The sequence below is a fragment of the Rhinopithecus roxellana genome, chromosome 8 (assembly GCF_007565055.1).
Source record: "Rhinopithecus roxellana isolate Shanxi Qingling chromosome 8, ASM756505v1, whole genome shotgun sequence".
Classification (NCBI taxonomy): Eukaryota; Metazoa; Chordata; class Mammalia; order Primates; family Cercopithecidae; genus Rhinopithecus; species Rhinopithecus roxellana.
In genome coordinates this window covers 68,005,873-68,018,487 of record NC_044556.1, presented here as the reverse complement: position 1 = coordinate 68,018,487, position 12,615 = coordinate 68,005,873, and the positions used below count along the sequence as shown (strand labels likewise).

Below are 12,615 nucleotides of genomic sequence, written 5' to 3'. Positions count from 1 at the left end.
GGTCCTTAAAAAGAGAGAAAAAGCACAAAACATAAAACGAAAGATTAGTAAATTTGACTATATCAACCTTAAATTTCTGTTCATCAAAAGAGGCCATAACAAGAGTAAAAAGAGAGATTGCAACCTGGTAGAAAATATTTGAAACAGGTATTCTTAATGAAAAATTCACATACCAAATACATAAAATGGCTACAAATTTATTGAATAAATGCAACTGCCCAAAATAAACATTAATTAGGGTTGAACAAAAAAGAGGAAACAGGACTGAACAAAAAACAGAAAGAGGAAATTAGGATTGAACAAAAGAGGCCATCTTGAATGGCCAAAACAGGAGAAAATATATTAAACAAATGTGTATTCAAGAGAATGCAAACTAAAAGTGCGCTAGATTGGATAATGCTAATTATTGGAGAAGCTGTGGGCAAATGATAAGATTGTTAGTTTGGTGAACCAGTTTGGTTAAAAACAGAAAAATTCACAATAAAGTTGAATGTCCACATATCTCACCACAAAGTTATTCCACTCTTGTGTATATTTTAAGAGAAATTCTTGCACATGTGCCAGGGACTTGCATAATATCATGAATATCAGCATTTTCCCAATAGCAAAAAATAGAGAAAAAACTCAAGTATTCACTAACAGGATGATGGATAAATTAATTTTAGTGCTTCAATGGAAAGGAAAACTATATATCAGTAAAAATAAATGATTTATTACTTTAAGAATCAACCTGAATGAATTGCAAAATCATTACTGTATTAAAAGAAATTTTCAGAAGAATATGTGATTTATGATTCTGCCTATATAAACTTTCAAATTAGGCAAAACAAACAAAATTGTCATTTAGAGATATGTGTATGGCTGCATGGCAAAGGTAGAAAGAAAAGCAAGGTGCTAATTAACTCATGATTCAGTTATTGGTTATGTTTGGTGAATGGAAGTGCACGTGCTCAAGGAGGTGCATAAAGGGATTCAAAGACATTAGTCAGGTTGTAATTTTTAGACTTGGAAGCTGATACGAGTGTGTTTGCTTTTAACAATTCACATATGTTAAATACACTCCTCTGAATTATGTGTTACACAATTAAAAAGTAGAGGTTAAAGAAGAATATCTCTTCATTGCTTTTACTCCTTGTCCCTCCAATTCATTTTGCAAAGCATCACCTTCTGGCTCATGATTCCCACTATTTTCCTGAAACTGTTGCCTCTGGGATGACCAATAACTTTCTTATCAGTAGATGCAAATATATCTCACTTGAATAAGAAATCACCCTTTCTTGCAACATTCTCTTCTATTAGTGTCTCTGGAAAGCCACTCTCCCGTTTCTTCTTCGCATTTAAAGAAAAAAATAAATAAAAAGGCACTTATGAAGGTTAAATTAACGTTAAGCCCTAAAAATATTATTTGCCATATTTTGCAAATTGTATTTGAGTTGCAAATATTTATTAAGCCCACACTATATACAGAGCATGGAAAATTCAGAAAACAATCTCCATTCTCAGATCTGTTCTTTGGCCCATCATGTATGGTATTAGTATGTTGTTGCATTGCTATAGAGAAATACCTGAGGCTGGGTAATTTATAAAGAAAAGAGGTTTAATTGGCTCATGGTTCTGCAGGCTTTACAGGAAGCATGGTGCTGGCATCTGCTGGGCTTTTGGTCAAGCCTCAGGGCATTTTCAATCATGGTGGAAGGTGAAGAGGAAACAGGTACATCACATGGTGTAAGCAGGAGCCAGAAAGAGAGCACACATGAGAGAGAGAGGGAGACAGAGAGAGAGAGAGAGAGAGAGAGAGAGAGTGGGAAGTTGCCACACACTTTTCAATGACCACATCTCTCAAGAACTCACTTGCTATAGTGAAGACTGCACCAAGACATTAGGGATCTGCTCCCATGATCCAAACACCTCCCACCAGGCCCCACCTCCAGCATTGAGGATTACAATTCAACATGATATTTGGGCAGGGACAAATAGCCAAAGTATATCGGTATTATTTAGCAAAAATTAATAGTAGTCATATTATAAAGGCAATTGCATGTGATATAGGAGTTAAAGAGAAACTACTAGGGCAGATAATGAGGGTATGGGAGTCCTCGGTAAGGTTTTCCTTTTTAATGAAAAGCAGCCCCCAAATCATTTTCTAACAAAGAACAGCCTGTAAAATTGAGCTGCAGACATAGACAAGCAAGCTGGAAGCCTGCACCCATGAATGCTGGCAGAAAAAAAGCTACCTGGGACTAGACATGTTCACAATGGCTTCCTTCCCTTTGTCAGTCATGTGTATGGTAAGGAGCAGACAAGATGGTGAAAAGCCCATTTGCACAATAAGATTAGGGCAGGTGACCAGCCTTCCCCAAATGCTATGTAAACACCACATCACACCTGGTCGAAACAATCTGTGGGCCCTACGTAAATCAAAAACTGCCTCCTCAAGCCTGCCTATAAAATCTACTGTGGTCCACCCAGGCCACCTTTTCCCTTTTGGGTTCCTCGCTCTTGCAAGAGAAAGAGCTGCCCTCCTCTCTCCTTTCTTCTGCCTGTTTAACTTTTTGCTCCTTAATCCACTCCATGTATGTGTGTCTGTGTCCTTAATCTTCTCAATGCAGGAGACAATGAACCCCAGGTATTTACCTCAGACAACAATGCCACTTCAAATGTATCACTTTTAATGTGAAAATTACTACTGTGTTTGCATAACACAGTTTTGAGTTTCAAATTAGCAAGCATTCAGAATCAGAGTTTTCCCTAAATGGGTAAACACCTAATCTCTTTTCTGAGGCCTACTAGATTTATATTTTGGTTTTTATAAATATGTATGGGAAGTTTATATTAAAGATTTTGTAATTGTTGATCCTTTCATTTAATTAAACATTTGAAAGAGTGCATTTTTTCCACATTCATAAGTGATCATACGGATTTCCTCAAATTTTCCAGAGGAGAAAAAATAACTACATTTGGGTGGAGCTAGAACATGGAATGGAAAGTTTCAGTCCAAAAGGCATTTTTTTCCATCAAGTTATGAACATGTGAACATGGAATTATAATTGAAACGATTTTGTATACTTCACCATCAAATTCATACTGAAAATAGTGTTTTACTATTTTAAGCAACAGATATAGAACACTCTCACTGGTCCACAGAATTTATTAGATGACTACAGTGGCACCACTGCATTAATCATGCTGGAGTGGTCAATGAGGTCAATGGCATGATATTAAGGACGTTAGACATATGTAGAAGAACTAAATAAAACCTGCAGATAAATCTATGTTTTATAATGAACCAAAAATTTTTGAGATGGTTTAATGCAAGACAATTAAGTTTAGTTAGTGCTAGCTTCTAGAGCTGGTAGATTAAAACAAAACTTGCCTTTAGCTTCCTATGCTTTTTCTTTTTTATTGTTCACTTTCCAACGATGATTTAAATGAGCACTGAGCAGATCAAAACCAAATATCTGAAGAGCATGTAAGGTGGAGGAACCTACAGGTAATTAATTTAACCCAAATCAGTCCAATTTACAGTGAACATAAACTAGAAGAGGTATGAGACACTGATTTTGTGGAGTCCCTGTGCCCAGTGCTACTCTCTCTGTTTGAAGTTTGGCAAAAAAAGTGGTTTACATTTGTCATGCCTACTTGCTGTTTTCTTATTGACTTCTCAAACCACTGCACTAAAATTGTTCTTGAAAAGATTACTCCTAATTTCATTTTGAGTTTTCAGTTAACTTAATTGACTTACCTGTAATATTTGCATTATTGATCAAATACTCTTTGAAATTCTCTCTGCCTCTGGCTTCCCCTGATTTCCTTTTTAACGTAGAAGACAAATCCTTCCCAGCTTCTTTGCCTCATTTCACTTTGCCTGTTCTTCCATTCCCACAATTTCCCATTTTGTTCTTTTCCTACCTGTCTCACAAATGATGGTGTCCCAGGGCTCCCTCCTTAGCTCCCTTATAGTTTCACTATTTACCTTCTTCATGATAGCCATCTACTTTTTAGTTTTAAATACCAGCAGTGGTTTTCTGCTCCTCCCATTTAACAGACAGCCAAAATACTCTTGTGCAGTGCCAGTCATATCCGTGAGACACCATGGTTAAAGTGAAGAATGCAGTAAATGCTTTTGGCTGTATTGGGCACCTGGTCACCAGGGCTGCTTTTAATTCTGGCAAAGTAGATATTGTCACTGTCAATGATTCCTTCATTGACCTCAACTACATGGTCTACATGTCCCAGTATGATTTCACCCATGGCAAGTTTCATGGCACTGTCAAGGCTAAGAACAGGAAGTTTGTCATCAATGGAAATTCCATCATTATCTTCCAGGAGTGAGATCCCATCAAAATCAAATGGGTTGATACTGGTGCTCATTATGTTGTGGAGTCCACCAGCATTTTCACTACCATGGAGAAAGATGGGGCTCATGGGGTAGGGAGTCAAAAGAGTCATCATCTCTGCTCCCTTTGCTGATTCCCCCTATTCATGATGGTCATAAAGAATGAGAATTATAAAAGATAATCAGCAATACCACCTGCACCACCAACTGAGTAGCCCCCTAGCTACTACTTGACCTAGCCAAGGTCATCCAAGACAACCTTGGAAATCATGGAGGGACTCATGACCACAGTCCATGACATCACTGTCATGTCACCCAGAAGACCATGGATGCCCCTTCAGGGAAAGTGGTGTGATGGCCATGGGGCTCTCCGGAACATCATCCCTGCATCTACTGGTGCTACTAAGGTTGTGGGCAAGGTCATCCCTGAGCTGAACAAGAAGCTTACTGGCATGGCCTTCCATGTCCCCACTGCCAACATGCTGGTATGAGAACTGACCTGCTGTCTGGAGAAACCTGCCAAATATGATGACACCAAGAAGGTGATGAAGCAGGCATCAGAGGGCCTCCTTAAGGACATCCTGGGCTATACTGAGCACCAAGTTGTCTCCTACTTTAACAGTGACACCCATTCTTCCACCTTTGATGCTGAGGCTGCCATTGCCCTCAATGACCACTTTGTCAAGCTCATGTCCTGGTATTACAGTGCAGTTAGCTCCAGCAACAGAGTGGTGGACTTCGTGGACCACATGGTCTCTGAGGAGTCAGACCCCCAGACCATCAACACCAGCAAGAGCACAAGAGGAAGAGAGAGGCCGTCACCTGCTAGGGAGTTCCTGCCACACTCAGTCCCCCACCACGCTGAGAATCTCCCCTCCTAACAGATTCCATGCAGACCCCCTGAAGAGGGAGGGACCCAGAGATCCCCACCTTGTCATGTGCCATCAATAAAGTCTCCTGTACTCAGCCAAAAATATTAAATAATGGATAAATAAATACATACATAAATAAAAAATAAATACCAGTAATATTCTGGAGACTTCCAAATTGGAATTTCCTTTCAAAGCTGTATCTATTTAAAGCTGCATCTCTAGCTCCTTAAAAGGCATCTCCACTTGGTTAGTGTATCAATCAGGGTTCAGTTAGGAGATAAAAACCACACCAGCAGTTTAGATAGGAAACTTTGAATGTACAGAATTAACTAGCAAAAGATGATTAATTACTAAAATGAGGAAAAAGATGGCTGTAGAGGTAGAGAAATAGTAAATGCCGAAAGCTACAACCTCTAGGGCTATATAACCATGAAAAACTGAGTAACTAAGATTTTAAAAGAGCTGCCCTTTCCACCTCTCTCCGAGACTGAAGTCCAGATGTCTTGGGAGAAGATGTGGCTGCCAGAGGAACATGCAGTGGTAGAAAACTTGCCAGAAGGCACAAGGTTGGAGGTGACCTGAGAGGGTTTCTGAGGTGAATGTCCCTGGCCTTCCACATGCCGATTTACTGGCTGCCATATCCGAAGAAAAGCCACACTAAAATAGGAAGGGAGGGCCCTTCTGCTGTTATGGCCTTGCAGTATCCCTCCAGGGCTCTCTGTTGACAAAACCTAACATTGAGCCAGCTAGCAAAAGAGAAATGTTTACAGGGTCTGGCCAGTATCTCAGAGCAAGAAGGGTGGATTTGGGGGCTCCGAGGTGATAAACTGAGAACTGACACAAATGGTCCACTTATACCTCCAACTCACTAAAAATGAGCAAGTTGAACAACTCATTTTCCTCTGGTTCTTCTCTTACTCAATGGTATCACCATCTCCCTAGCTGCACGAACTGGAAATCTCTAAGGCATCCTAGATAATTCACTTTTACTCAGATACATATGGTCAATCAGCAGAGCCATGGTCAATCTGGCTACGAAAAGTGTGCAGAGCCATGACAGAAGCATTGTCATTCCAGCTGGCTGTGGAGTTACTTAAGAGTTGACCTGATTCCACACAAACAGCATCTCCCAAGGGCAGTCACTATAGGTCCAGGACCTTTGTCTCTGTGGTGGAAATTGAGCTGTTACTCATGATTCTCTCCTTTTGCTCTGCAGTTTGGAGCCTTGGGGAACATCTCTCATATGTTTTCTTCCTTGGAACTCTTTGGAAGTGGCCAATCAGACCTGATGATCAGAGATATGCATTTTTTTTTTCTTTCTGCTTCTGTTTTGTGTAAGCCAGCCAAAAATTATGTGAATGCAACAAGATAGGGAAATAGTCAATTTTACAGATGCCTACTTATGTCTTATTTATAGCTTATTTTTAAAACCAGTGGGTTTTACCACGAAAATAGAATCTTTTTAGTAATCTGTAATAGGAATAGTTTTTGCTTCGAAATATACTTGTGATACAAAATGTATACAGAAAAAAAATCGTTTTAACTATTTGATGTATTCCTCATCCAAATTTCATAAGAATTATTTTAAATGTTCTCTAAATATTTCTGATTTCTTCTAGTGCATGTATCTTCAATATTGTATATTAATATACAGATGATATGCATATGCTTCTCTAATCATGCATAGAATATATATAGAAACATATACAAATGTAGTGATAGACAGATTATATTTAAATTAATATACAGAAATTCTAGTATTTAATTCCACCCTGATGAACTGTCTTGTGTGTCACTTAAGGTTTATGTATCAAGCATTGGTGACAACTCTATTCATCTTTGTATGAACAGGGCAAACAGGAAATCAGGTGTCTGTGTGTTCTGTGGGGAAGTACCATAGTTTCAAAACAGTGACTAGTTTGTGCTCTGTGCAGGTTCTTATTTAATAAGAATATGCCTTCTAGCCCTCACTCACCTTACCGTACACTTCTTTGATGGGTTTCTACTCCTGTCAGGGGGCAGAATGGTAAAATGGAGAGAATTGCAGCTTTGTCATTAACTGATTTAGTGCCCTTGTGACTTTGTACAAATTACCTGATCTCTTTTAGACTTGTTTTTCTGGAAATAGAAGGGTTTCAAGCCAGAAGGATCAGGCTTGGGAGCCTGTAAAGCATATCTTTTCTCTGACCCATGTGTAAAGTACTGTCAGATTTATTATAAGCTGGTGTACCTAAGAGGTATCAAGAACTCCTTGATTGGTTCTGTAGTATTGAACTTTGAGACTTACCAGAAGATAGAACTGAAGCTATCAGAAAGTGAAGTTTCTGCATAAGGCACCATATCAATGCCAGATTATCACCAACAATATTCCAGAAAGGTGGTCATCCAATTTCCACCTCTTGGAAGGGAAAATTCACTTGTTTTTAAACAGATTATCTCCAGTAAGAAAAGTTTTAAATGAAACTATGTATTTAATACCCGAAAACCAATAAATTATATACAAATGTGTAATAAAATAATTTACCTTTATATATACACGTGGTGACCCTTAGAAAATCTGAAGGCAACTATCATACTCCCCTTTGTTTCTTACCTTTAACAGAAACATGTTCAATTCTTTAAATAAGTTTTCACATGCAATGACTTCCAGCTCCCTTGCTTACTGATTTGTTATTCTCTGAATATCTGGAATTAGTTTTAAGGTGACTAGTTCCCAAAAAGTGTCCCCAGAGCTGGTTTTCTGAGCAGGCCCCAGCTCCTGCCGAGCACTGCCTCATACTGGGGGGCAGCTCATTCCTACTCCCTCTTACCCACTCACTCCAAGTGGTCTTTTCAAAAGCAGGCAAAGCTTCAGGCTTTTTGGATGAAACTCCATTCTTCATTTGTTTCTAGATAGCTGGCTGAAAGACTGAAACCTGACCAGGGCACGTATTTTTGGATTTTACTTCCACTGTGTCTTTCTCCTTGACCTGGATCTTTGAACGCTAAATTTTGTTAGGTTTCTTGAATATTAAAACTCCAATTTTCCCTGATATACTGGATTCTGACCTCATTTTCGCCCACAGGACTCCCAATGCTATTCTTTCTGCCTGCCTGCATCCCAGGCCTAATTTTTCCAGAATTTCTTGTCTTGTGGTTATCTTGAGTCTGACACAAAAGTCTCTTCTTCCCTTCAATTCCTCCAGCTCTGAATGTCTGCACAATTCATTTCACATTTGTCAAAAGTAGACTTGTGTCATCAGTTACCCTTAAAAGCACATGTCTTGTCTGCCCAGTTGGATTAATCATATTCTGTAGTTGGAACTAGAGTTTTTGACGTTTTGATAGTCAATACAATGCTTAATGTAAATCCTTGAACAAATTAATTTCCTTTTTTTTTTTTTTTTTGAGACGGAGTCTTGCTCTGCCGCCCAGGCTGGAGTGCAGTGGCCGGATCTCAGCTCACTGCAAGCTCCCCCTCCCGGGTTCACGCCATTCTCCTGTCTCAGCCTCCCGAGTAGCTGGGACTACAGGCGCCCGCCTCGTCGCCCGGCTAGTTTTTTGTATTTTTTAGTAGAGACGGGGTTTCACCACGTTAGCCAGGATGGTCTCGATCTCCTGACCTCATGATCCGCCCGTCTCGGCCTCCCAAAGTGCTGGGATTACAGGCTTGAGCCACTGCGCCCGGCCGAACAAATTAATTTCTTAATAATGCTCAATAAGTAATTGTTGAACTAAAGCAATGGCCAAACATGACTTCTCCTCTAGTGTGCTTTGGAAAATGATTAGGTTTTTGGACCAGTCATTAGATTTGTACTTTGAAGAATTTGTTTACTTCCTCTTCTCTGACTTTTAAAATTGTGTAACATACTGGGTATTCCTTTCAGGTTTGGTTGCCAGGAAAGTTATAATGAATTTCACCTACTGTGTTGGCTCCATGCTTCCCTTACTGTTTTCAATTCTAACTTCCAGTTTTCATTTCTATTATATTATTGTATGTTATGCCTTTCTCTCATTTTTTAGTAAGACATTTTTAAATCCTTTCTGAGAAGGAAGGGTATTACAAATACATTTGTACAAGGCTCTTATTAATAGAAATAAAACTTTTAAAAATGTATTATTATTATTATTATTATTTGCATTTTGACATTTAGGAAGTAAAAAAAGAACCAATCTGAAGAAGATATAAGAGGCAGAGTAAATTTAGATCCCTACCCATTGAAGAAATATTTATCATTTTGCAAACAAGCTGATTGTAATTTTTCTTGAAATGTAATGTAAGGTGAATTAAATAATTGGAACTTCAGATGGAAAAGAGACTAAGAGATTCATATGTTTCAAATGCTACTACTAACTTACTTAGAACAGAGCCATCTGGACAGAATCCATGTTGACATGTGAAAGAAAGGCAAGTAATTTCCTTGAGATATACCTCCAATGAAATATCTTCCAAAATAGACACAATATGAGTTTGGAGTACAGTAAGAAAGACTGAACTTAAATCGATGTTTAACAGCTCTAAGGGGCCGGGCGTGGTGGCTCAAGCCTGTAATCCCAGCACTTTGGGAGGCCGAGACGGGCGGATCACGAGGTCAGGAGATCGAGACCATCCTGGCTAACTCAGTGAAAACCCGTCTCTACTAAAAAATACAAAAAACTAGCCGGGCGAGGTGGCGGGCGCCTGTAGTCCCAGCTACTCGGGAGGCTGAGGCAGGAGAATGGCATAAACCCGGGAGGCGGAGCTTGCAGTGAGCTGAGATCCGGCCACTGCGCTCCATCCTGGGTGACAGAGCGAGACTCCGTCTCAAAAAAAAAAAAAAACAAAAAAAAAAAAACAAAAAAAACCAGCTCTAAGGGACATGGAGTAACTATAAAGCAATGAGAAGTTTTGTGTGTTGCTCATTTTTACTATTTTTGATTCCTATTCCATACTACCCTAATGTCGTGACAAGGTGAAAATGGCAAGTTTCCTATAATTAGTGCTAGATATTAGAATGTATTCCAAATTCCATAAGAATTATTTTATACTACCTAGTTTAGTGCTTTAGTTTTATGTTATTGGTAGTTGATTCAACCAATGGTTACATACAGGAGACACAAATGCATAAGGCCTAGCAGTTGATTTCAAGAGCTTACTTCCTAACAGGAGAGCATATAGACTGGAATTAATCTAATTATATCAGTTGTATTTCATCTTGCCTCTTCAAATACATGATGTGTGGCTGCAGAGAAGTATGATGTCATCTTTTACTTTGATACTTCCCTGTTGTGTCAGGTAGCAGTAACAACCCACATAAAAATAAGCAGGATTTTTACAAGGTGGTATGATATAACTAAACTTTTGAGATGACCGTACCATACATCACCGAGTGTATAAATCCACAAAAGAGATAACAACCTTAAAGGAATTTAAAAAGAATAAAAAGGTATTAAGTTCTAGTATCAGTTGGCATATAGATGATTCTCAAAGTGACTGGCACAGTGTTATCCAAACAGCTGATGTTTCACAAGTACTTGATGTTTGATTGATTGATGTAGAGCAGCAACTAAACCATTGGAACAATGAAATCAAGGTCTCTAGACCACATCAGTTTATAAATCAGCTCATATGTACATTGCAGAAGTACTCTCTTTTTGCTAGGTGTCTTTTGTTATAGGTTTGTCATCCATGAACCTTGCAATGGGCAAAGAAAAGACATTGCCTTTTCTCCCCTATGCTAACAATATTTTATTTGGCACAGAAGCCTTCAGAAATGAAGACCCAATGATTCAGGGAAAATCATATTTTTATAGACAGTCATGCAGTAACGTGATGGTAAAACCAAAAGGTATTATTTAATGGTAACAACCTCGTAGTTGGGGGAGCTTAGTAAGGCCTGTTCTTTCAGATTCTTCTTGGCCTTCTGATTATAGGGCAGAACCTTTCTGGAATGAGGGTCTTATGACCTTCTCTTGGGGGATAGGTCAGAGAACTATTTCATGGCCTGCTTCAGGGGAGAAAGATGGGAGAAGGTCAGAGAGTGACTTTTGGGCTTTCATTGTTTTCTCAATTTCCTTTAGCTTAAAATACTCAGTATGCCAAGGTGGTATATTTTGGGGTATTGTGTTCTGAGCCCCAACATGAGACATCAGGATGGTGGTGATGAAGGAAAAATGATGTACGAATGAGGATTACAACAGAGGTGGAGTCTGGATCTGGTCTAAGATAAGATTAGCAGGGTTCCCAGATCTGAAAGACAATTACTTGGTGTTTGGAAGTCAGTCAGATATTAAGCAGGTAAGAAACGGTAATCTCAGGACTCCACTATCCAGGAAAGGATTCTTCATGACATTTAGAGGACTGAGAAATGAAAGATCAAAGATAATGACCAAGGTCAGACAAATGTTCACCCTCTGGGAGAAATTTTAGTCAAAAAGCTTAAATGACCCATCAGATGGAAGTATATCAATTTCTGAGGAACCAAGGAGATCTCAAGTCAGGTTTCCAGGACTTAGCAGTCTAGTAGAGGAAATAAGACAGTATTAAAAACTGCAGCCCATGATAATGTTCAAAAGAAGGATATAATCAAAGTACTGTAGACCAACAAAGACTGAATGTAAGAGAAAAAATACTAAGTAAATGGATATTATGTACTAAAAGCGTGGTAGCTATTAAAAATGTGCAGGAGGAAGATACCATGTCAGTCGGAAGTTTAGAAAAGGCTTTGTCATTAATGTCTTTAAAGTAGGTGATCAGAGAATGAAATCTGAAGCCAGATGATCTGGATTCTAATCTTATCATTGAAACACTGTGATTGTTTTTTTTTGGACAATTGCTTAAATAGTTTAAATTTGGGATTTCTTTTATGAAAACTTAGAATAGTAATAGCTATATAACCTTACAGAATGATGGTGAGAACAAAATGAGCTGAACTGTAAAGTTACTTGAAGGTGGTACAATCTTCTAAGTTATCATTTATAACAAATAAATATAATTCTATAGAAATAAATGCTCAATAAATTTTAGGTATTTGAAAAAAATGGAACATTGAAAATGAATCCTGTTGCATTACTGCTATCATGTCATAATGCTGTGACATATTTCCTTCTAATGGTAAAAGATCCATTCTACATTGCTTTATTCTTGGAAAATAGTCTAGTTATCAGAATAACAATCTATTTTATAGTGGAATATTTCTTAAGTAATTTTCTTGAAATATAATTTTTGAAATACCGGTTGGTATTTAACTGACATTCATATTGTTGAATGTGTCAAATCCAACTTGATTTAGTATAAATATTAAACAAGATTTTGGGTTCTCTTCAGAGCTAGCAAGGAATCCTTAAAAATCAGGCATTGTTGGGCTTAGGAAAAACCAAAATGTCGATGATTTGCTTTAATGAAAGATTATTTATTGGTCATATGTATAGTTTTAGATTTCTCTTACA

The 12,615-nt window shown here is 38.3% G+C and overlaps 1 pseudogene; it reads left to right on the top strand.

Moving 5' to 3' along the window:
• Nucleotides 1-4,092: 4,092 nt before the first annotated feature.
• Nucleotides 4,093-5,217, top strand: LOC104669846 (annotated as a pseudogene).
• The last annotated feature ends 7,398 nt before the right edge of the window (nt 5,218-12,615 follow it).